At 33.0% G+C, this 27,128-nt stretch overlaps 1 long non-coding RNA gene across 1 annotated transcript; it reads left to right on the top strand.

The window, feature by feature from the left end:
• The first annotated feature begins 10,244 nt into the window (after positions 1-10,244).
• Positions 10,245-26,891, top strand: LOC127735111 (uncharacterized). Its single transcript, XR_007998066.1, has 3 exons — positions 10,245-10,482; positions 22,979-23,065; positions 26,843-26,891. It is a non-coding gene; the product is annotated as an uncharacterized LOC127735111 (long non-coding RNA).
• Positions 26,892-27,128: the final 237 nt, after the last annotated feature.

Genomic DNA, 27,128 nt, shown 5'->3' with positions numbered 1-27,128 from the left:
CTTTTCATCAATTTTAGCATCAGTTTCTGTATATATAGAAATTTTCTTTTCTTTCAATAATCTGAACTGGAATTCATTTTTAGCTGTTAGGTTTCTTTTTATCCTTTTCAGGCTGATCATGATTTTGAGGATGATTTACAAATTTGAGGATATTAATATACTGTTGTTCAATCACTGACAACTGTCCACCAGCTTTCAAATGAAGTGGATGTAAGAAATTATAAGCCACTGTACAGTCTTCAAAATTGTGAAAAATACACTGTATAGTCAGCTATAAAAGGCCCCATCATGAAAAATGTGAAACAATTCAAACAAGAAAAATAACAGCCTATTTATTAAGTTTCATGTTTATGTTGAGCATGTTGGGGACAACCTGCCAGATGGAGAATGGTCCATCTCCTCTGAGAAAATAAAGATGAGCAAACAAAGACAACTAACAACACATGGTCAAGATCCCTGCCTGACTGTACAGGAGCACAATGTGTCGTGCTTAAACCAGATTTATGTGCATATAATCCTTCCATCTTTGTCTATCAAGATGGTATAATTGCAATGAATGGACACAAGGTGAAAAAATAATACAAAAGATTGGAAAATAGGTAGCCTCTGTGACAGTTCATTGCAATATCATTATTAAAATTTGGCTTTTAATTATAATTTTGGTTATAATTTTATATCTATTATATTTTCACATGATTATAACAAGATCTTTTTTATCTTTGCAGAAAGTATAAAATGGTTACTCATGTTAAGTGCACAGGAGACAAAGTAAAACACTTGGAAATGACAGATGACAGCAGATGTCAGACTTGAATGGAGAAGCAGTTTGGAAATTTTAGTCTGAGAAGAGCTAATACTGCTGAAAAAAACCAATCCAAAACATACAGGTAGGAGCTAGCTAGATTACAATAGAAATGTACAAATGTATTTACTCTCAACACAATACAAGATCCATCTTAATCCAGTAATATCATACCCATGATACTTTTTTGTATTTTCAAAAATATATGCTTTTGATAAGGATTTATTGTTCATATATATGAAAAAGACTGAAACCAGATGTTTCCATTACCTATTATGAGTAAAATACTGGCTAACAACTTATATATTAATCATTTATTAATTGATTGTTGTTTGCCTTATTTCCAGTAGCAAATATTTCATGCAAATTCAGGACGATCCGGCTACTTAGAGACCAGTTTTATTTTTGGGCCAAATAAACCATAAAATGTACCTTTTCCTGTGAAAATATTTAGCTTACATGTTTGTTTTGTTTTATTTTTGTCATTTAAGGTAACAGTGCAACCACTTGTGATAAGTTACTGCTGTCATAAATTTCACAGGTTAACAGCCTTTCTTGTTACTGTTTATGTGCTGCTTATATATAAACATTGTAGCACTTCTCAGTGACTAGATAGAGTTGTAGCTTTTCATCAATTTTAGCAGCAGCTAAATATATGTATTCTGTCTTACTCGGAATGACACCAGCATGACCAGGTTGTGATACTCCAATGTTTTTTCTATGAATATCGAGAAATGTTCTTTTCTTTCCAGAATCTGAATTGGAATTGCATATTTAGCTGAACATTATGTTTCTCTTTTAATCATTTTCTGGCTGATCATGCATGATTATGTACAAATTTGAAAACAGCTAGGATAATTATATAGCTGTTGTTCAATCACTGTGTCTGTTTTTATGCTTCTAAAATAAATGCATGGGACATAATCATATATGTAAATTCTAAACTGCTGGTAGAGTGAACAAAATTTCATAAAGCTTTTTTTCAGAACATCCAACGGATAAGTTATCAGTATTAAGATGCCTAATGATCTGAAGTAGTCCTGTTGTCCTTGACCTTGATTTAAAGACTAAATAAACAAAATGTATTATCAAGGTGTGAGGACTACTACTTTTTTAATTTAAGGAATAATTTGGGTATATTAATTGCTTGAAAGAAATACATGCATGTTTTACAGTTTTCACCTCACTTTGACCTTTACAATTGATCATTTTAAGGTGACAGGATTTACCTGACCTTGACCTCATATTATATAATCAGTATAGTTTTTGTGACACATGAAATAAGATTTCCATATCAAAGGTTGTCTGTGGTAAATGAATAAACAGAAGTGTTCTATTTGTTTATGCCCATCTACTTTTATTGTAAAGAGAGAAAATAGAAAAAAATGGCAACAAGTTTAAACTCTGTTAAATAATATGCATATTTTATAGTTGTCTACAAGATAATCTTGATAATGTTGACGGACTGAAAAGAAATTTGAGTAAGTACACGCAGTAGTTGGATACTATTCATGATACGTATGGCGAAGTTAAGCCGGTCTCTGTGTTTAGGGTTCACAGATGCTATACCTCCCTTTTAGGTATAGTAACGTCCCCTTTCATACATATCAAGTATCTTCTACTATTTGTACGAACTGAGTGCGATTCCTCAGTGAGCCTAGCCTGGTGGCTCAATCTGACCAAGCTCGATGGCTAGGTCAAAAAAATCTTTAAGACTGAGCCTAGCCTGGTGGCTCAGTCTTCCCAATGAGCCTAGCTTGGTGGCTCAATCTGACCAAGCTCGATGGTTAGGTCAAAAAAATCTTTAAGACTGAGCCTAGCCTGGTGGCTCAGTCTGACCAAGTGTGGTGGATAGGCCATTTTATGAACATTTTAGTTGGGAAATGAAGGATATTTTACTTAATTTTTTATCCATTTGGGAATGGGGGGCAAAGGGAATATTTACTTTCTATGACAAAATTTTTAAATTGTACAGGAGACTGTTTTTATCTTTTTTCAGTTAAAATTAAGCCCCCAAGTCAAATCATAGACTTAAAAACTGGTACTCCAAAAGGAAAAGAAAGGTGTCTTACTGTGGGCATATTTCTTGGTGAACTAGCACCTTAAAGTCCAGCTAACCCTCAGGCCGGCTGGCTAGTACAAGCAGACAGGTATTTTTTTAAATACCATTTGGCATTTTTAAACTTTGGCATTTTTTCATTTGGCTTTTTGCTTTAATATTAACTACTTGGATTTTATTACCATTTGGCATTTTTCATTTACATTTTTTTCATTTTTTGCAACATATTTTTTCATCAACACACCAAAAACACTTCAAAATTAAGAGTTAAATATACACTTTTGGCATTCATAATGATTATCAATCAAAATAGCATTCTATTTTCAAATTTACATTACACAATTTGGCTTTCTGTAACCTTGGCTGTTAATCTTTTGTACGAATGCTATGATGACCATTATGTGTAGAAAATAAAAGAACTACATTTTTCAAAAGTGGCTCAGTATCATATATCTAATATATTTCATGTCAGTTACTTTTAAATTTCGATCATATTTCTAAAATCATCTTCCATTTCTGGTACATCTTATAAAAATTGTATTCATCTACTAACCAACTTTTCTGATAGGGACTTAACACCAAGCAGAAGGGAAATAGGTGATAGGTGGCTAAGGTTGTCATGAAAGGGTGAAAGGGTGAGAAAAGGAGGGAGAAAAAGAGAATGATTGAGAGGGTGAGGGTATATGATTGAGAGTGGTATGTAGAGAGGGAGAGAAAGTGTGAGAGAACGTGATTTCATAGTAAGGACATGATGTACTGGTCTAATGGAAGTGCAGTTTTCTGTTTAGTCTCATGTAGTTTCTGTTTTCTTCAGTAATCTGTTAATTTTAAATCATGAAATTACTGCTGTCTAAAATTTCACAGGTTAACAGCCTTTCTTGTTACTGTTTATGTGCTGCTTATATATAAACATTGTAGCACTTCTCAGTGACTAGATAGAGTTGTAGCTTTTCATCAATTTTAGCATCAGTTTCTGTATATATAGAAATTTTCTTTTCTTTCAATAATCTGAACTGGAATTCATTTTTAGCTGTTAGGTTTCTTTTTATCCTTTTCAGGCTGATCATGATTTTGAGGATGATTTACAAATTTGAGGATATTAATATACTGTTGTTCAATCACTGACAACTGTCCACCAGCTTTCAAATGAAGTGGATGTAAGAAATTATAAGCCACTGTACAGTCTTCAAAATTGTGAAAAATACACTGTATAGTCAGCTATAAAAGGCCCCATCATGAAAAATGTGAAACAATTCAAACAAGAAAAATAACAGCCTATTTATTAAGTTTCATGTTTATGTTGAGCATGTTGGGGACAACCTGCCAGATGGAGAATGGTCCATCTCCTCTGAGAAAATAAAGATGAGCAAACAAAGACAACTAACAACACATGGTCAAGATCCCTGCCTGACTGTACAGGAGCACAATGTGTCGTGCTTAAACCAGATTTATGTGCATATAATCCTTCCATCTTTGTCTATCAAGATGGTATAATTGCAATGAATGGACACAAGGTGAAAAAATAATACAAAAGATTGGAAAATAGGTAGCCTCTGTGACAGTTCATTGCAATATCATTATTAAAATTTGGCTTTTAATTATAATTTTGGTTATAATTTTATATCTATTATATTTTCACATGATTATAACAAGATCTTTTTTATCTTTGCAGAAAGTATAAAATGGTTACTCATGTTAAGTGCACAGGAGACAAAGTAAAACACTTGGAAATGACAGATGACAGCAGATGTCAGACTTGAATGGAGAAGCAGTTTGGAAATTTTAGTCTGAGAAGAGCTAATACTGCTGAAAAAAACCAATCCAAAACATACAGGTAGGAGCTAGCTAGATTACAATAGAAATGTACAAATGTATTTACTCTCAACACAATACAAGATCCATCTTAATCCAGTAATATCATACCCATGATACTTTTTTGTATTTTCAAAAATATATGCTTTTGATAAGGATTTATTGTTCATATATATGAAAAAGACTGAAACCAGATGTTTCCATTACCTATTATGAGTAAAATACTGGCTAACAACTTATATATTAATCATTTATTAATTGATTGTTGTTTGCTTTATTTCCAGTAGCAAATATTTCATGCAAATTCAGGACGATCCGGCTACTTAGAGACCAGTTTTATTTTTGGGCCAAATAAACCATAAAATGTACCTTTTCCTGTGAAAATATTTAGCTTACATGTTTGTTTTGTTTTATTTTTGTCATTTAAGGTAACAGTGCAACCACTTGTGATAAGTTACTGCTGTCTTAAATTTCACAGGTTAACAGCCTTTCTTGTTACTGTTTATGTGCTGCTTATATATAAACATTGTAGCACTTCTCAGTGACTAGATAAGAGTTGTAGCTTTTCATCAATTTTAGCAGCAGCTAAATATATGTATTCTGTCTTACTCGGAATGACACCAGCATGACCAGGTTGTGATACTCCAATGTTTTTTCTATGAATATCAAGAAATGTTCTTTTCTTTCCAGAATCTGAATTGGAATTGCATATTTAGCTGAACATTATGTTTCTCTTTTAATCATTTTCTGGCTGATCATGCATGATTATGTACAAATTTGAAAACAGCTAGGATAATTATATAGCTGTTGTTCAATCACTGTGTCTGTTTTTATGCTTCTAAAATAAATGCATGGGACATAATCATATATGTAAATTCTAAACTGCTGGTAGAGTGAACAAAATTTCATAAAGCTTTTTTTCAGAACATCCAACGGATAAGTTATCAGTATTAAGATGCCTAATGATCTGAAGTAGTCCTGTTGTCCTTGACCTTGATTTAAAGACTAAATAAACAAAATGTATTATCAAGGTGTGAGGACTACTACTTTTTTAATTTAAGGAATAATTTGGGTATATTAATTGCTTGAAAGAAATACATGCATGTTTTACAGTTTTCACCTCACTTTGACCTTTACAATTGATCATTTTAAGGTGACAGGATTTACCTGACCTTGACCTCATATTATATAATCAGTATAGTTTTTGTGACACATGAAATAAGATTTCCATATCAAAGGTTGTCTGTGGTAAATGAATAAACAGAAGTGTTCTATTTGTTTATGCCCATCTACTTTTATTGTAAAGAGAGAAAATAGAAAAAAATGGCAACAAGTTTAAACTCTGTTAAATAATATGCATATTTTATAGTTGTCTACAAGATAATCTTGATAATGTTGACGGACTGAAAAGAAATTTGAGTAAGTACACGCAGTAGTTGGATACTATTCATGATACGTATGGCGAAGTTAAGCCGGTCTCTGTGTTTAGGGTTCACAGATGCTATACCTCCCTTTTAGGTATAGTAACGTCCCCTTTCATACATATCAAGTATCTTCTACTATTTGTACGAACTGAGTGCGATTCCTCAGTGAGCCTAGCCTGGTGGCTCAATCTGACCAAGCTCGATGGCTAGGTCAAAAAAATCTTTAAGACTGAGCCTAGCCTGGTGGCTCAGTCTTCCCAATGAGCCTAGCTTGGTGGCTCAATCTGACCAAGCTCGATGGTTAGGTCAAAAAAATCTATAAGACTGAGCCTAGCCTGGTGGCTCAGTCTGACCAAGTGTGGTGGATAGGCCATTTTATGAACATTTTAGTTGGGAAATGAAGGATATTTTACTTAATTTTTTATCCATTTGGGAATGGGGGGCAAAGGGAATATTTACTTTCTATGACAAAATTTTTAAATTGTACAGGAGACTGTTTTTATCTTTTTTCAGTTAAAATTAAGCCCCCAAGTCAAATCATAGACTTAAAAACTGGTACTCCAAAAGGAAAAGAAAGGTGTCTTACTGTGGGCATATTTCTTGGTGAACTAGCACCTTAAAGTCCAGCTAACCCTCAGGCCGGCTGGCTAGTACAAGCAGACAGGTATTTTTTTAAATACCATTTGGCATTTTTAAACTTTGGCATTTTTTCATTTGGCTTTTTGCTTTAATATTAACTACTTGGATTTTATTACCATTTGGCATTTTTCATTTACATTTTTTTCATTTTTTGCAACATATTTTTTCATCAACACACCAAAAACACTTCAAAATTAAGAGTTAAATATACACTTTTGGCATTCATAATGATTATCAATCAAAATAGCATTCTATTTTCAAATTTACATTACACAATTTGGCTTTCTGTAACCTTGGCTGTTAATCTTTTGTACGAATGCTATGATGACCATTATGTGTAGAAAATAAAAGAACTACATTTTTCAAAAGTGGCTCAGTATCATATATCTAATATATTTCATGTCAGTTACTTTTAAATTTCGATCATATTTCTAAAATCATCTTCCATTTCTGGTACATCTTATAAAAATTGTATTCATCTACTAACCAACTTTTCTGATAGGGACTTAACACCAAGCAGAAGGGAAATAGGTGATAGGTGGCTAAGGTTGTCATGAAAGGGTGAAAGGGTGAGAAAAGGAGGGAGAAAAAGAGAATGATTGAGAGGGTGAGGGTATATGATTGAGAGTGGTATGTAGAGAGGGAGAGAAAGTGTGAGAGAACGTGATTTCATAGTAAGGACATGATGTACTGGTCTAATGGAAGTGCAGTTTTCTGTTTAGTCTCATGTAGTTTCTGTTTTCTTCAGTAATCTGTTAATTTTAAATCATGAAATTACTGCTGTCTAAAATTTCACAGGTTAACAGCCTTTCTTGTTACTGTTTATGTGCTGCTTATATATAAACATTGTAGCACTTCTCAGTGACTAGATAGAGTTGTAGCTTTTCATCAATTTTAGCATCAGTTTCTGTATATATAGAAATTTTCTTTTCTTTCAATAATCTGAACTGGAATTCATTTTTAGCTGTTAGGTTTCTTTTTATCCTTTTCAGGCTGATCATGATTTTGAGGATGATTTACAAATTTGAGGATATTAATATACTGTTGTTCAATCACTGACAACTGTCCACCAGCTTTCAAATGAAGTGGATGTAAGAAATTATAAGCCACTGTACAGTCTTCAAAATTGTGAAAAATACACTGTATAGTCAGCTATAAAAGGCCCCATCATGAAAAATGTGAAACAATTCAAACAAGAAAAATAACAGCCTATTTATTAAGTTTCATGTTTATGTTGAGCATGTTGGGGACAACCTGCCAGATGGAGAATGGTCCATCTCCTCTGAGAAAATAAAGATGAGCAAACAAAGACAACTAACAACACATGGTCAAGATCCCTGCCTGACTGTACAGGAGCACAATGTGTCGTGCTTAAACCAGATTTATGTGCATATAATCCTTCCATCTTTGTCTATCAAGATGGTATAATTGCAATGAATGGACACAAGGTGAAAAAATAATACAAAAGATTGGAAAATAGGTAGCCTCTGTGACAGTTCATTGCAATATCATTATTAAAATTTGGCTTTTAATTATAATTTTGGTTATAATTTTATATCTATTATATTTTCACATGATTATAACAAGATCTTTTTTATCTTTGCAGAAAGTATAAAATGGTTACTCATGTTAAGTGCACAGGAGACAAAGTAAAACACTTGGAAATGACAGATGACAGCAGATGTCAGACTTGAATGGAGAAGCAGTTTGGAAATTTTAGTCTGAGAAGAGCTAATACTGCTGAAAAAAACCAATCCAAAACATACAGGTAGGAGCTAGCTAGATTACAATAGAAATGTACAAATGTATTTACTCTCAACACAATACAAGATCCATCTTAATCCAGTAATATCATACCCATGATACTTTTTTGTATTTTCAAAAATATATGCTTTTGATAAGGATTTATTGTTCATATATATGAAAAAGACTGAAACCAGATGTTTCCATTACCTATTATGAGTAAAATACTGGCTAACAACTTATATATTAATCATTTATTAATTGATTGTTGTTTGCCTTATTTCCAGTAGCAAATATTTCATGCAAATTCAGGACGATCCGGCTACTTAGAGACCAGTTTTATTTTTGGGCCAAATAAACCATAAAATGTACCTTTTCCTGTGAAAATATTTAGCTTACATGTTTGTTTTGTTTTATTTTTGTCATTTAAGGTAACAGTGCAACCACTTGTGATAAGTTACTGCTGTCTTAAATTTCACAGGTTAACAGCCTTTCTTGTTACTGTTTATGTGCTGCTTATATATAAACATTGTAGCACTTCTCAGTGACTAGATAGAGTTGTAGCTTTTCATCAATTTTAGCAGCAGCTAAATATATGTATTCTGTCTTACTCGGAATGACACCAGCATGACCAGGTTGTGATACTCCAATGTTTTTTCTATGAATATCGAGAAATGTTCTTTTCTTTCCAGAATCTGAATTGGAATTGCATATTTAGCTGAACATTATGTTTCTCTTTTAATCATTTTCTGGCTGATCATGCATGATTATGTACAAATTTGAAAACAGCTAGGATAATTATATAGCTGTTGTTCAATCACTGTGTCTGTTTTTATGCTTCTAAAATAAATGCATGGGACATAATCATATATGTAAATTCTAAACTGCTGGTAGAGTGAACAAAATTTCATAAAGCTTTTTTTCAGAACATCCAACGGATAAGTTATCAGTATTAAGATGCCTTATGATCTGAAGTAGTCCTGTTGTCCTTGACCTTGATTTAAAGACTAAATAAACAAAATGTATTATCAAGGTGTGAGGACTACTACTTTTTTAATTTAAGGAATAATTTGGGTATATTAATTGCTTGAAAGAAATACATGCATGTTTTACAGTTTTCACCTCACTTTGACCTTTACAATTGATCATTTTAAGGTGACAGGATTTACCTGACCTTGACCTCATATTATATAATCAGTATAGTTTTTGTGACACATGAAATAAGATTTCCATATCAAAGGTTGTCTGTGGTAAATGAATAAACAGAAGTGTTCTATTTGTTTATGCCCATCTACTTTTATTGTAAAGAGAGAAAATAGAAAAAAATGGCAACAAGTTTAAACTCTGTTAAATAATATGCATATTTTATAGTTGTCTACAAGATAATCTTGATAATGTTGACGGACTGAAAAGAAATTTGAGTAAGTACACGCAGTAGTTGGATACTATTCATGATACGTATGGCGAAGTTAAGCCGGTCTCTGTGTTTAGGGTTCACAGATGCTATACCTCCCTTTTAGGTATAGTAACGTCCCCTTTCATACATATCAAGTATTTTCTACTATTTGTACGAACTGAGTGCGATTCCTCAGTGAGCCTAGCCTGGTGGCTCAATCTGACCAAGCTCGATGGCTAGGTCAAAAAAATCTTTAAGACTGAGCCTAGCCTGGTGGCTCAGTCTTCCCAATGAGCCTAGCTTGGTGGCTCAATCTGACCAAGCTCGATGGTTAGGTCAAAAAAATCTTTAAAACTGAGCCTAGCCTGGTGGCTCAGTCTGACCAAGTGTGGTGGATAGGCCATTTTATGAACATTTTAGTTGGGAAATGAAGGATATTTTACTTAATTTTTTATCCATTTGGGAATGGGGGGCAAAGGGAATATTTACTTTCTATGACAAAATTTTTAAATTGTACAGGAGACTGTTTTTATCTTTTTTCAGTTAAAATTAAGCCCCCAAGTCAAATCATAGACTTAAAAACTGGTACTCCAAAAGGAAAAGAAAGGTGTCTTACTGTGGGCATATTTCTTGGTGAACTAGCACCTTAAAGTCCAGCTAACCCTCAGGCCGGCTGGCTAGTACAAGCAGACAGGTATTTTTTTTAAATACCATTTGGCATTTTTAAACTTTGGCATTTTTTCATTTGGCTTTTTGCTTTAATATTAACTACTTGGATTTTATTACCATTTGGCATTTTTCATTTACATTTTTTTCATTTTTTGCAACATATTTTTTCATCAACACACCAAAAACACTTCAAAATTAAGAGTTAAATATACACTTTTGGCATTCATAATGATTATCAATCAAAATAGCATTCTATTTTCAAATTTACATTACACAATTTGGCTTTCTGTAACCTTGGCTGTTAATCTTTTGTACGAATGCTATGATGACCATTATGTGTAGAAAATAAAAGAACTACATTTTTCAAAAGTGGCTCAGTATCATATATCTAATATATTTCATGTCAGTTACTTTTAAATTTCGATCATATTTCTAAAATCATCTTCCATTTCTGGTACATCTTATAAAAATTGTATTCATCTACTAACCAACTTTTCTGATAGGGACTTAACACCAAGCAGAAGGGAAATAGGTGATAGGTGGCTAAGGTTGTCATGAAAGGGTGAAAGGGTGAGAAAAGGAGGGAGAAAAAGAGAATGATTGAGAGGGTGAGGGTATATGATTGAGAGTGGTATGTAGAGAGGGAGAGAAAGTGTGAGAGAACGTGATTTCATAGTAAGGACATGATGTACTGGTCTAATGGAAGTGCAGTTTTCTGTTTAGTCTCATGTAGTTTCTGTTTTCTTCAGTAATCTGTTAATTTTAAATCATGAAATTACTGCTGTCTAAAATTTCACAGGTTAACAGCCTTTCTTGTTACTGTTTATGTGCTGCTTATATATAAACATTGTAGCACTTCTCAGTGACTAGATAGAGTTGTAGATTTTCATCAATTTTAGCATCAGTTTCTGTATATATAGAAATTTTCTTTTCTTTCAATAATCTGAACTGGAATTCATTTTTAGCTGTTAGGTTTCTTTTTATCCTTTTCAGGCTGATCATGATTTTGAGGATGATTTACAAATTTGAGGATATTAATATACTGTTGTTCAATCACTGACAACTGTCCACCAGCTTTCAAATGAAGTGGATGTAAGAAATTATAAGCCACTGTACAGTCTTCAAAATTGTGAAAAATACACTGTATAGTCAGCTATAAAAGGCCCCATCATGAAAAATGTGAAACAATTCAAACAAGAAAAATAACAGCCTATTTATTAAGTTTCATGTTTATGTTGAGCATGTTGGGGACAACCTGCCAGATGGAGAATGGTCCATCTCCTCTGAGAAAATAAAGATGAGCAAACAAAGACAACTAACAACACATGGTCAAGATCCCTGCCTGACTGTACAGGAGCACAATGTGTCGTGCTTAAACCAGATTTATGTGCATATAATCCTTCCATCTTTGTCTATCAAGATGGTATAATTGCAATGAATGGACACAAGGTGAAAAAATAATACAATAGATTGGAAAATAGGTAGCCTCTGTGACAGTTCATTGCAATATCATTATTAAAATTTGGCTTTTAATTATAATTTTGGTTATAATTTTATATCTATTTTTCATGTTTATGTTGAGCATGTTAGGAACAACCTGCCAGATGGAGAATGGTCCATCTCCTCTGAGAAAATAAAGATGAGCAAACAAAGACAACTAACAACACATGGTCAAGATCCCTGCCTGACTGTACAGGAGCACAATGTGTCGTGCTTAAACCAGATTTATGTGCATATGATCCTTCCATCTTTGTCTATCAAGATGGTATAATTGCAATGAATGGACACAAGGTGAAAAAATAATACAAAAGATTGGAAAATAGGTAGCCTCTGTGACAGTTCATTGCAATATCATTATTAAAATTTGGCTTTTAATTATAATTTTGGTTATAATTTTATATCTATTATATTTTCACATGATTATAACAAGATTTTTTTTATCTTTGCAGAAAGTATAAAATGGTTACTCATGTTAAGTGCACAGGAGACAAAGTAAAACACTTGGAAATGACAGATGACAGCAGATGTCGGACTTGAATGGAGAAGCAGTTTGGAAATTTTAGTCTGAGAAGAGCTAATACTGCTGAAAAAAACCAATCCAAAACATACAGGTAGGAGCTAGCTAGATTACAATAGAAATGTACAAATGTATTTACTCTCAACACAATACAAGATCCATCTTAATCCAGTAATATCATTTCCATGATACTTTTTTGTATTTTCAAAAATATATGCTTTTGATAAGGATTTTTTGTTCATATATATGAAAATGACTGAAACCAGATGTTTCCATTACCTATTATGAGTAAAATACTGGCTAACAACTTATATATTAATCATTTATTAATTGATTGTTGTTTGCCTTATTTCCAGTAGCAAATATTTCATGCAAATTCAGGACGATCCGGCTACTTAGAGACCAGTTTTATTTTTGGGCCAAATAAACCATAAAATGTACCTTTTCCTGTGAAAATATTTAGTTTACATGTTTGTTTTGTTTTATTTTTGTCATTAAACAGTGCAACCACTTGTGATAAGTTACTGCTGTCTTAAATTTCACAGGTTAACAGCCTTTCTTGTTACTGTTTATGTGCTGCTTATATATAAACATTGTAGCACTTCTCAGTGACTAGATAGAGTTGTAGCTTTTCATCAATTTTAGCAGCAGCTAAATATATGTATTCTGTCTTACTCGGAATGACACCAGCATGACCAGGTTGTGATACTCCAATGTTTTTTCTATGAATATCGAGAAATGTTCTTTTCTTTCCAGAATCTGAATTGGAATTGCATATTTAGCTGAACATTATGTTTCTCTTTTAATCATTTTCTGGCTGATCATGCATGATTATGTACAAATTTGAAAACAGCTAGGATAATTATATAGCTGTTGTTCAATCACTGTGTCTGTTTTTATGCTTCTAAAACAAATGCATGGGACATAATCATATATGTAAATTCTAAACTGTTGGTAGAGTGAACAAAATTTCATAAAGCTTTTTTTCAGAACATCCAACGGATAAGTTATCAGTATTAAGATGCCTAATGATCTGAAGTAGTCCTGTTGTCCTTGACCTTGATTTAAAGACTAAATAAACAAAATGTATTATCAAGGTGTGAGGACTACTACTTTTTTAATTTAAGGAATAATTTGGGTATATTAATTGCTTGAAAGAAATACATGCATGTTTTACAGTTTTCACCTCATTTTGACCTTTACAATTGATCATTTTAAGGTGACAGGATTTACCTGACCTTGACCTCATATTATATAATCAGTATAGTTTTTGTGACACATGAAATAAGATTTCCATATCAAAGGTTGTCTGTGGTAAATGAATAAACAGAAGTGTTCTATTTGTTTATGCCCATCTACTTTTATTGTAAAGAGAGAAAATAGAAAAAATGGCAACAAGTTTAAACTCTGTTAAATAATATGCATATTTTATAGTTGTCTACAAGATAATCTTGATAATGTTGACGGACTGAAAATAAATTTGAGTAAGTACACGCAGTAGTTGGATACTATTTATGATACGTATGGCGAAGTTAAGCCGGTCTCTGTGTTTAGGGTTCACAGATGCTATACCTCCCTTTTAGGTATAGTAACGTCCCCTTTCATACATATCAAGTATCTTCTACTATTTGTACGAACTGAGTGCGATTCCTCAGTGAGCCTAGCCTGGTGGCTCAATCTGACCAAGCTCGATGGCTAGGTCAAAAAAATCTTTAAGACTGAGCCTAGCCTGGTGGCTCAGTCTTCCCAATGAGCCTAGCTTGGTTGCTCAATCTGACCAAGCTCGATGGCTAGGTCAAAAAAATCTTTAAGACTGAGCCTAGCCTGGTGGCTCAGTCTTCCCAATGAGCCTAGCTTGGTGGCTCAATCTGACCAAGTGTGGTGGATAGGCCATTTTATGAACATTTTAGTTGGGAAATGAAGCATATTTTACTTAATTTTTTATCCATTTGGGAATGGGGGGCAAAGGGAATATTTACTTTCTATGACAAAATTTTTAAATTGTACAGGAGACTGTTTTTATCTTTTTTCAGTTAAAATTAAGCCCCCAAGTCAAATCATAGACTTAAAAACTGGTACTCCAAAAGGAAAAGAAAGGTGTCTTACTGTGGGCATTTGTCTTGGTGAACTAGCACCTTAAAGTCCAGCTAACCCACAGGCCGGCTGGCTAGTACAAGCAGACAGGTATTTTTTTTAAATACCATTTGGCATTTTTAAACTTTGGCAGTTTTTCATTTGGCTTTTTGCTTTAAATATTAACTACTTGGATTTTATTACCATTTGGCATTTTTCATTTACATTTTTTTCATTTTTTGCAACATATTTTTTCATCAACACACCAAAAACACTTTAAAATTAAGAGTTAAATATACACTTTTGGCATTCATAATGATTATCAATCAAAATAGCATTCTATTTTCAAATTTACATTACACAATTTGGCTTTCTGTAACCTTGGCTGTTAATCTTTTGTACGAATGCTATGATGACCATTATGTGTAGAAAATAAAAGAACTACATTTTTCAAAAGTGGCTCAGTATCATATATCTAATATATTTCATGTCAGTTACTTTTAAATTTCGATCATTTTTGTAAAATTATCTTCCATTTCTGGTACATCTTATAAAAATTGTATTCATCTACTAACCAACTTTTCTGATAGGGACTTAACACCAAGCAGAAGGGGAATAGGTGATAGATGGCTAAGGTTGTCATGAAAGGGTGAAAGGGTGAGAAAAGGAGGGAGAAAAAGAGAATGATTGAGAGGGTGAGGGTATATGATTGAGAGTGGTATGTAGAGAGGGAGAGAAAGTGTGAGAGAACGTGATTTCATAGTAAGGACATGATGTACTGGTCTAATGGAAGTGCAGTTTTCTGTTTAGTCTCATGTAGTTTCTGTTTTCTTCAGTAATCTGTTAATTTTAAATCATGAAATTACTGCTGTCTAAAATTTCACAGGTTAACAGCCTTTCTTGTTACTGTTTATGTGCTGCTTATATATAAACATTGTAGCACTTCTCAGTGACTAGATAGAGTTGTAGCTTTTCATCAATTTTAGCATCAGTTTCTGTATATATAGAAATTTTCTTTTCTTTCAATAATCTGAACTGGAATTCATTTTTAGCTGTTAGGTTTCTTTTTATCCTTTTCAGGCTGATCATGATTTTGAGGATGATTTACAAATTTGAGGATATTAATATACTGTTGTTCAATCACTGACAACTGTCCACCAGCTTTCAAATGAAGTGGATGTAAGGAATTATAAGCCACTGTACAGTCTTCAAAATTGTGAAAAATACACTGTATAGTCAGCTATAAAAGGCCCCATCATGAAAAATGTGAAACAATTCAAACAAGAAAAATAACAGCCTATTTATTAAGTTTCATGTTTATGTTGAGCATGTTGGGGACAACCTGCCAGATGGAGAATGGTCCATCTCCTCTGAGAAAATAAAGATGAGCAAACAAAGACAACTAACAACACATGGTCAAGATCCCTGCCTGACTGTACAGGAGCACAATGTGTCGTGCTTAAACCAGATTTATGTGCATATAATCCTTCCATCTTTGTCTATCAAGATGGTATAATTGCAATGAATGGACACAAGGTGAAAAAATAATACAAAAGATTGGAAAATAGGTAGCCTCTGTGACAGTTCATTGCAATATCATTATTAAAATTTGGCTTTTAATTATAATTTTGGTTATAATTTTATATCTATTTTTCATGTTTATGTTGAGCATGTTGGGAACAACCTGCCAGATGGAGAATGGTCCATCTCCTCTGAGAAAATAAAGATGAGCAAACAAAGACAACTAACAACACATGGTCAAGATCCCTGCCTGACTGTACAGGAGCACAATGTGTCGTGCTTAAACCAGATTTATGTGCATATAATCCTTCCATCTTTGTCTATCAAGATGGTATAATTGCAATGAATGGACACAAGGTGAAAAAATAATACAAAAGATTGGAAAATAGGTAGCCTCTGTGACAGTTCATTGCAATATCATTATTAAAATTTGGCTTTTAATTATAATTTTGGTTATAATTTTATATCTATTATATTTTCACATGATTATAACAAGATTTTTTTTATCTTTGCAGAAAGTATAAAATGGTTACTCATGTTAAGTGCACAGGAGACAAAGTAAAACACTTGGAAATGACAGATGACAGCAGATGTCGGACTTGAATGGAGAAGCAGTTTGGAAATTTTAGTCTGAGAAGAGCTAATACTGCTGAAAAAAACCAATCCAAAACATACAGGTAGGAGCTAGCTAGATTACAATAGAAATGTACAAATGTATTTACTCTCAACACAATACAAGATCCATCTTAATCCAGTAATATCATTTCCATGATACTTTTTTGTATTTTCAAAAATATATGCTTTTGATAAGGATTTTTTGTTCATATATATGAAAATGACTGAAACCAGATGTTTCCATTACCTATTATGAGTAAAATACTGGCTAACAACTTATATATTAATCATTTATTAATTGATTGTTGTTTGCTTTATTTCCAGTAGCAAATATTTCATGCAAATTCAGGACGATCCGGCTACTTAGAGACCAGTTTTATTTTTGGGCCAAATAAACCATAAAATGTACCTTTTCCTGTGAAAATATTTAGTTTACATGTTTGTTTTGTTTTATTTTTGTCATTTAACAGTGCAACCACTTGTGATAAGTTACTGCTGTCTTAAATTTCACAGGTTAACAGCCTTTCTTGTTACTGTTTATGTGCTGCTTATATATAAACATTGTAGCACTTCTCAGTGACTAGATAGAGTTGTAGCTTTTCATCAATTTTAGCAGCAGCTAAATATATGTATTCTGTCTTACTCGGAATGACACCAGCATGACCAGGTTGTGATACTCCAATGTTTTTTCTATGAATATCGAGAAATGTTCTTTTCTTTCCAGAATCTGAATTGGAATTGCATATTTAGCTGAACATTATGTTTCTCTTTTAATCATTTTCTGGCTGATCATGCATGATTATGTACAAATTTGAAAACAGCTAGGATAATTATATAGCTGTTGTTCAATCACTGTGTCTGTTTTTATGCTTCTAAAACAAATGCATGGGACATAATCATATATGTAAATTCTAAACTGTTGGTAGAGTGAACAAAATTTCATAAAGCTTTTTTTCAGAACATCCAACGGATAAGTTATCAGTATTAAGATGCCTAATGATCTGAAGTAGTCCTGTTGTCCTTGACCTTGATTTAAAGACTAAATAAACAAAATGTATTATCAAGGTGTGAGGACTACTACTTTTTTAATTTAAGGAATAATTTGGGTATATTAATTGCTTGAAAGAAATACATGCATGTTTTACAGTTTTCACCTCACTCTGACCTTTACAATTGATCATTTTAAGGTGACAGGATTTACCTGACCTTGACCTCATATTATATAATCAGTATAGTTTTTGTGACACATGAAATAAGATTTCCATATCAAAGGTTGTCTGTGGTAAATGAATAAACAGAAGTGTTCTATTTGTTTATGCCCATCTACTTTTATTGTAAAGAGAGAAAATAGAAAAAATGGCAACAAGTTTAAACTCTGTTAAATAATATGCATATTTTATAGTTGTCTACAAGATAATCTTGATAATGTTGACGGACTGAAAATAAATTTGAGTAAGTACACGCAGTAGTTGGATACTATTTATGATACGTATGGCGAAGTAAAGCCGGTCTCTGTGTTTAGGGTTCACAGATGCTATACCTCCCTTTTAGGTATAGTAACGTCCCCTTTCATACATATCAAGTATCTTCTACTATTTGTACGAACTGAGTGCGATTCCTCAGTGAGCCTAGCCTGGTGGCTCAATCTGACCAAGCTCGATGGCTAGGTCAAAAAAATCTTTAAGACTGAGCCTAGCCTGGTGGCTCAGTCTTCCCAATGAGCCTAGCTTGGTTGCTCAATCTGACCAAGCTCGATGGCTAGGTCAAAAAAATCTTTAAGACTGAGCCTAGCCTGGTGGCTCAGTCTTCCCAATGAGCCTAGCTTGGTGGCTCAATCTGACCAAGTGTGGTGGATAGGCCATTTTATGAACATTTTAGTTGGGAAATGAAGCATATTTTACTTAATTTTTTATCCATTTGGGAATGGGGGGCAAAGGGAATATTTACTTTCTATGACAAAATTTTTAAATTGTACAGGAGACTGTTTTTATCTTTTTTCAGTTAAAATTAAGCCCCCAAGTCAAATCATAGACTTAAAAACTGGTACTCCAAAAGGAAAAGAAAGGTGTCTTACTGTGGGCATTTGTCTTGGTGAACTAGCACCTTAAAGTCCAGCTAACCCACAGGCCGGCTGGCTAGTACAAGCAGACAGGTATTTTTTTTAAATACCATTTGGCATTTTTAAACTTTGGCAGTTTTTCATTTGGCTTTTTGCTTTAAATATTAACTACTTGGATTTTATTACCATTTGGCATTTTTCATTTACATTTTTTTCATTTTTTGCAACATATTTTTTCATCAACACACCAAAAACACTTTAAAATTAAGAGTTAAATATACACTTTTGGCATTCATAATGATTATCAATCAAAATAGCATTCTATTTTCAAATTTACATTACACAATTTGGCTTTCTGTAACCTTGGCTGTTAATCTTTTGTACGAATGCTATGATGACCATTATGTGTAGAAAATAAAAGAACTACATTTTTCAAAAGTGGCTCAGTATCATATATCTAATATATTTCATGTCAGTTACTTTTAAATTTCGATCATTTTTGTAAAATCATCTTCCATTTCTGGTACATCTTATAAAAATTGTATTCATCTACTAACCAACTTTTCTGATAGGGACTTAACACCAAGCAGAAGGGGAATAGGTGATAGATGGCTAAGGTTGTCATGAAAGGGTGAAAGGGTGAGAAAAGGAGGGAGAAAAAGAGAATGATTGAGAGGGTGAGGGTATATGATTGAGAGTGGTATGTAGAGAGGGAGAGAAAGTGTGAGAGAACGTGATTTCATAGTAAGGATATGATGTACTGGTCTAATGGAAGTGCAGTTTTCTGTTTAGTCTCATGTAGTTTCTGTTTTCTTCAGTAATCTGTTAATTTTAAATCATGAAATTACTGCTGTCTAAAATTTCACAGGTTAACAGCCTTTCTTGTTACTGTTTATGTGCTGCTTATATATAAACATTGTAGCACTTCTCAGTGACTAGATAGAGTTGTAGCTTTTCATCAATTTTAGCATCAGTTTCTGTATATATAGAAATTTTCTTTTCTTTCAATAATCTGAACTGGAATTCATTTTTAGCTGTTAGGTTTCTTTTTATCCTTTTCAGGCTGATCATGATTTTGAGGATGATTTACAAATTTGAGGATATTAATATACTGTTGTTCAATCACTGACAACTGTCCACCAGCTTTCAAATGAAGTGGATGTAAGGAATTATAAGCCACTGTACAGTCTTCAAAATTGTGAAAAATACACTGTATAGTCAGCTATAAAAGGCCCCATCATGAAAAATGTGAAACAATTCAAACAAGAAAAATAACAGCCTATTTATTAAGTTTCATGTTTATGTTGAGCATGTTGGGGACAACCTGCCAGATGGAGAATGGTCCATCTCCTCTGAGAAAATAAAGATGAGCAAACAAAGACAACTAACAACACATGGTCAAGATCCCTGCCTGACTGTACAGGAGCACAATGTGTCGTGCTTAAACCAGATTTATGTGCATATAATCCTTCCATCTTTGTCTATCAAGATGGTATAATTGCAATGAATGGACACAAGGTGAAAAAATAATACAATAGATTGGAAAATAGGTAGCCTCTGTGACAGTTCATTGCAATATCATTATTAAAATTTGGCTTTTAATTATAATTTTGGTTATAATTTTATATCTATTTTTCATGTTTATGTTGAGCATGTTGGGAACAACCTGCCAGATGGAGAATGGTCCATCTCCTCTGAGAAAATAAAGATGAGCAAACAAAGACAACTAACAACACATGGTCAAGATCCCTGCCTGACTGTACAGGAGCACAATGTGTCGTGCTTAAACCAGATTTATGTGCATATAATCCTTCCATCTTTGTCTATCAAGATGGTATAATTGCAATGAATGGACACAAGGTGAAAAAATAATACAAAAGATTGGAAAATAGGTAGCCTCTGTGACAGTTCATTGCAATATCATTATTAAAATTTGGCTTTTAATTATAATTTTGGTTATAATTTTATATCTATTATATTTTCACATGATTATAACAAGATTTTTTTTATCTTTGCAGAAAGTATAAAATGGTTACTCATGTTAAGTGCACAGGAGACAAAGTAAAACACTTGGAAATGACAGATGACAGCAGATGTCGGACTTGAATGGAGAAGCAGTTTGGAAATTTTAGTCTGAGAAGAGCTAATACTGCTGAAAAAAACCAATCCAAAACATACAGGTAGGAGCTAGCTAGATTACAATAGAAATGTACAAATGTATTTACTCTCAACACAATACAAGATCCATCTTAATCCAGTAATATCATTTCCATGATACTTTTTTGTATTTTCAAAAATATATGCTTTTGATAAGGATTTTTTGTTCATATATATGAAAATGACTGAAACCAGATGTTTCCATTACCTATTATGAGTAAAATACTGGCTAACAACTTATATATTAATCATTTATTAATTGATTGTTGTTTGCCTTATTTCCAGTAGCAAATATTTCATGCAAATTCAGGACGATCCGGCTACTTAGAGACCAGTTTTATTTTTGGGCCAAATAAACCATAAAATGTACCTTTTCCTGTGAAAATATTTAGTTTACATGTTTGTTTTGTTTTATTTTTGTCATTTAACAGTGCAACCACTTGTGATAAGTTACTGCTGTCTTAAATTTCACAGGTTAACAGCCTTTCTTGTTACTGTTTATGTGCTGCTTATATATAAACATTGTAGCACTTCTCAGTGACTAGATAGAGTTGTAGCTTTTCATCAATTTTAGCAGCAGCTAAATATATGTATTCTGTCTTACTCGGAATGACACCAGCATGACCAGGTTGTGATACTCCAATGTTTTTTCTATGAATATCGAGAAATGTTCTTTTCTTTCCAGAATCATAATTGGAATTGCATATTTAGCTGAACATTATGTTTCTCTTTTAATCATTTTCTGGCTGATCATGCATGATTATGTACAAATTTGAAGCTAGGATAATTTTATAGCTGTTGTTCAATCACTGTGTCTGTTTTTATGCTTCTAAAACAAATGCATGGGACATAATCATATATGTAAATTCTAAACTGTTGGTAGGGTGAACAAAATTTCATAAAGCTTTTTTTCAGAACATCCAACGGATAAGTTATCAGTATTCAGATGCCTAATGATCTGAAGTAGTCCTGTTGTCCTTGACCTTGATTTAAAGACTAAATAAACAAAATGTATTATCAAGGTGTGAGGACTACTACTTTTTTAATTTAAGGTATAATTTGGGTATATTAATTGCTTGAAAGAAATACATGCATGTTTTACAGTTTTCACCTCACTTTGACCTTTACAATTGATCATATTAAGGTGACAGGATTTACCTGACCTTGACCTCATATTATATAATCAGTATAGTTTTTGTGACACATGAAATAAGATTTCCATATCAAAGGTTGTCTGTGGTAAATGAATAAACAGAAGTGTTCTATTTGTTTATGCCCATCTACTTTTATTGTAAAGAGAGAAAATAGAAAAAAATGGCAACAAGTTTAAACTCTGTTAAATAATATGCATATTTTATAGTTGTCTACAAGATAATCTTGATAATGTTGACGGACTGAAAATAAATTTGAGTAAGTACACGCAGTAGTTGGATACTATTAATGATACGTATGGCGAAGTTAAGCCGGTCTCTGTGTTTAGGGTTCACAGATGCTATACCTCCCTTTTAGGTATAGTAACGTCCCCTTTCATACATATCAAGTATCTTCTACTATTTGTACGAACTGAGTGCGATTCCTCAGTGAGCCTAGCCTGGTGGCTCAATCTGACCAAGCTCGATAGCTAGGTGAAAAAAATCTTTAAGACTGAGCCTAGCCTGGTGGCTCAGTCTTCCCAATGAGCCTAGCCTGGTGGCTCAATCTGACCAAGCTCGATGGCTAGGTCAAAAAAATCTTTAAGACTGAGCCTAGCCTGGTGGCTCAGTCTGACCAGGTGTGGTGGATAGGCCATTTTATGAATATTTTAGTTGGGAAATGAAGGATATTTTACTTAATTTTTTATCCATTTGGGAATGGGGGGCAAAGGGAATATTTACTTTCTATGACAAAATTTTTAAATTGTACAGGAGACTGTTTTTATCTTTTTTCAGTTAAAATTAAGCCCCCAAGTCAAATTATAGACTTAAAAACTGGTACTCCAAAAGGAAAAGAAAGGTGTCTTACTGTGGGCATTTGTCTTGGTGAACTAGCACCTTAAAGTCCAGCTAACCCACAGGCCGGCTGGCTAGTACAAGCAGACAGGTATTTTTTTTAAATACCATTTGGCATTTTTAAACTTTGGCATTTTTTCATTTGGCTTTTTGCTTTAAATATTAACTACTTGGATTGTATTACCATTTGGCATTTTTCATTTACATTTTTTTCATTTTTTGATATTTTTTCATCAACACACCAAAAACACTTCAAAATTAAGAGTTAAATATACACTTTTGGCATTCATAATGATTATCAATCAAAATAGCATTCTATTTTCAAATTTACATTACACAAGTTGGCTTTCTGTAACCTTGGCTGTTAATCTTTTGTTCGAATGCTATGATGACCATTATGTGTAGAAAATAAAAGAACTACATTTTTCAAAAGTGGCTCAGTATCATATATCTAATATATTTCATGTCAGTTACTTCTAAATTTCGATCATATTTCTAAAATCATCTTCCATTTCTGGTACATCTTATAAAAATTGTATTCATCTACTAACCAACTTTTCTGATAGGGACTTAACACCAAGCAGAAGGTGAATAGGTGATAGGTGGCTAAGGTTGTCATGAAAGGTGAAAGGGTGAGAAAAGGAGGGAGAAAAAGAGAATAATTGAGAGGGTGAGGGTATATGATTGAGAGTGGTATGTAGAGAGGGAGAGAAAGTGTGAGAGAACGTGATTTCATAGTAAGGACATGATGTACTGGTCTAATGGAAGTGCAGTTTTCTGTTTAGTGTCATGTAGTTTCTGTTTTCTTCAGTAATCTGTTAATTTTAAATCATGAAATTACTGCTGTCTAAAATTTCACAGGTTAACAGCCTTTCTTGTTACTGTTTATGTGCTGCTGATATATTAACATTGTAGCACTTCTCAGTGACTAGATAGAGTTGTAGCTTTTCATCAATTTTAGCATCAGTTTCTGTATATATAGAAATTTTCTTTTCTTTCAATAATCTGAACTGGAATTCATTTTTAGCTGTTAGGTTTCTTTTTATCCTTTTCAGGCTGATCATGATTTTGAGGATGATTTACAAATTTGAGAATATTAATATACTGTTGTTCAATCACTGACAACTGTCCACCAGCTTTCAAATGAAGTGGATGTAAGCAATTATAAGCCACTGTACAGTCTTCAAAATTGTGAAAAATACACTGTATAGTCAGCTATAAAAGGCCCCATCATGAAAAATGTGAAACAATTCAAACAAGAAAAATAACAGCCTATTTATTAAGTTTCATGTTTATGTTGAGCATGTTGGGGACAACCTGCCAGATGGAGAATGGTCCATCTCCTCTGAGAAAATAAAGATGAGCAAACAAAGACAACTAACAACACATGGTCAAGATCCCTGCCTGACTGTACAGGAGCACAATGTGTCGTGCTTAAACCAGATTTATGTGCATATAATCCTTCCATCTTTGTCTATCAAGATGGTATAATTGCAATGAATGGACACAAGGTGAAAAAATAATACAAAAGATTGGAAAATAGGTAGCCTCTGTGACAGTTCATTGCAATATCATTATTAAAATTTGGCTTTTAATTATAATTTTGGTTATAATTTTATATCTATTATATTTTCACATGATTATAACAAGATTTTTTTTTATCTTTGCAGAAAGTATAAAATGGTTACTCATGTTAAGTGCACAGGAGACAAAGTAAAACACTTGGAAATGACAGATGACAGCAGATGTCGGACTTGAATGGAGAAGCAGTTTGGAAATTTTAGTCTGAGAAGAGCTAATACTGCTGAAAAAAACCAATCCAAAACATACAGGTAGGAGCTAGCTAGATTACAATAGAAATGTACAAATGTATTTACTCTCAACACAATACAAGATCCATCTTAATCCAGTAATATCATTTCCATGATACTTTTTTGTATTTTCAAAAATATATGCCTTTGATAAGGATTTTTTGTTCATATATATGAAAATGACTGAAACCAGATGTTTCCATTACCTATTATGAGTAAAATACTGGCTAACAACTTATACATTAATCATTTATTAATTGATTGTTGTTTGCCTTATTTCCAAGAGCAAATATTTCATGCAAATTCAGGACGATCCGGCTACTTAGAGACCAGTTTTATTTTTGGGCCAAATAAACTACTAAATGTACCTTTTCTGCGAAAATTTTTAGTTTACATGTTTTATTTTTGTCATTTAACAGTGCAACCACTTGTGATAAGTTACTGCTGTCTTAAATTTCGCAGGTTAACAGCCTTTCTTGTTACTGTTTATGTGTTGCTTATATATAAACATTGTAGCACTTCTCAGTGACTAGACAGAGTTGTAGCTTTTCATCAATGTTATCAGCAGCTAAATATATGTATTCTGTCTTACTCGGAATGACACCAGCATGACCAGGTTGTGATACTCTAAAGTTTTTTCTATGAATATCGAGAAATGTTCTTTTCTTTCCAGAATCTGAATTGGAATTGCATATTTAGCTGTTATGTTTCTCTTTTAATCATTTTCTGGCTGATCATGCATGATTACTTACAAATTTGATAACAGCTAGGATAATTATATAGCTGTTGTTCAATCACTGTGTCTGTTTTTATGCTTCTAAAATAAATGCATGGGACATAATCATATATGTAAATTCTAAACTGTTGGTAGAGTGAATAAAGCTTTTTTTCAGAATATCCAACGGATAAGTTATCAGTATTCAGATGCCTAATGATCTGAAGTAGTCCTGTTGTCCTTGACCTTGATTTAAAGACTAAATAAACAAAATGTATTATCAAGGTGTGAGGACTACTACTTTTTTAATTTAAGGAATAATTTGGGTATATTAATTGCTTGAAAGAAATACATGCATGTTTTACAGTTTTCACCTCACTTTGACCTTTACAATTGATCATTTTAAGGTGACAGGATTTACCTGACCTTGACCTCATATTATATAATCAGTATAGTTTTTGTGACACATGAAATAAGATTTCCATATCAAAGGTTGTCTGTGGTAAATGAATATAAGCAGAAGTGTTCTATTTGTTTATGCCCATCTACTTTTATTGTAAAGACAGAAAATAGAAAATGGCAACAAGTTTAAACTCTGTTAAATAATATGCATATTTTGTAGTTGTCTACAAGATAATCTTGATAATGTTGACGGACTGAAAAGAAATTTGAGTAAGTACACGCAGTAGTTGGATACTATTCATGATATGTATGGCGAAGTTAGGCCGGTCTCTGTGGTTAGGGTTCACAGATGTTATACCTCTCTTTTAGGTATAACAACGTCCCCTTTCATACATATCAAGTATCTTCTACTATTTGTACGAACTGAGTGCGATTCCTCAGTGAGCCTAGCCTGGTGGCTCAATCTGACCAAGCTCGATGGCTAGGTAAAAAAAATCTTTAAGACTGAGCCTAGCCTGGTGGCTCAGTCTTCCCAATGAGCCTAGCCTGGTGGCTCAATCTGTCCAAGCTCAATGGGTAGGTCAAAAATATCTTTAAGACTGAGCCTAGCCTGGTGGCTCAGTCTGACCAAGTGTGGTGGATAGACCATTTTATGAATAATTTAGTTGGGAAATGAAGGATATTTTACTTAATTTTTTATCCATTTGGGAATGGGGGGGCAAAGGGAATATTTACTTTCTATGACAAAATTTTTAAATTGTACAAGAGACTGTTTTTATCTTTTTTCAGTTAAAATTAAGCCCCCAAGTCAAATCATAGACTTAAAAACTGGTACTCCAAAAGGAAAAGAAAGGTGTCTTACTGTAGGCATTTGTCTTGGTGAACTAGCACCTTAAAGTCCAGCTAACCCACAGGCCGGCTGGCTAGTACAAGCAGACAGGTATTTTTTTAAATACCATTTGGCATTTTTAAACTTTGGCATTTTTTCATTTGGCTTTTTGCCATAAATATTAACTACTTGGATTTTGTTATCATTTGGCATTTTTCATTACATTTTTTTCATTTTTTGCAACATATTTTTTCATCAACACACCAAAAACACTTCAAAATTAAGAGTTAAATATACACTTTTGGCATTCATAATGATTATCAATCAAAATAGCATTCTATTTTCAAATTTACATTATACAATTTGGCTTTCTGTAACCTTGGCTGTTAATCTTTTG

This window comes from Mytilus californianus, unplaced genomic scaffold, assembly GCF_021869535.1.
Source record: "Mytilus californianus isolate M0D057914Y unplaced genomic scaffold, xbMytCali1.0.p SCAF_3, whole genome shotgun sequence".
Lineage (NCBI taxonomy): Eukaryota > Metazoa > Mollusca > Bivalvia > Mytilida > Mytilidae > Mytilus > Mytilus californianus.
The sequence above is the reverse complement of the archived record's forward strand: the minus strand, read 5'-3'. Positions and strand labels throughout refer to the sequence as shown.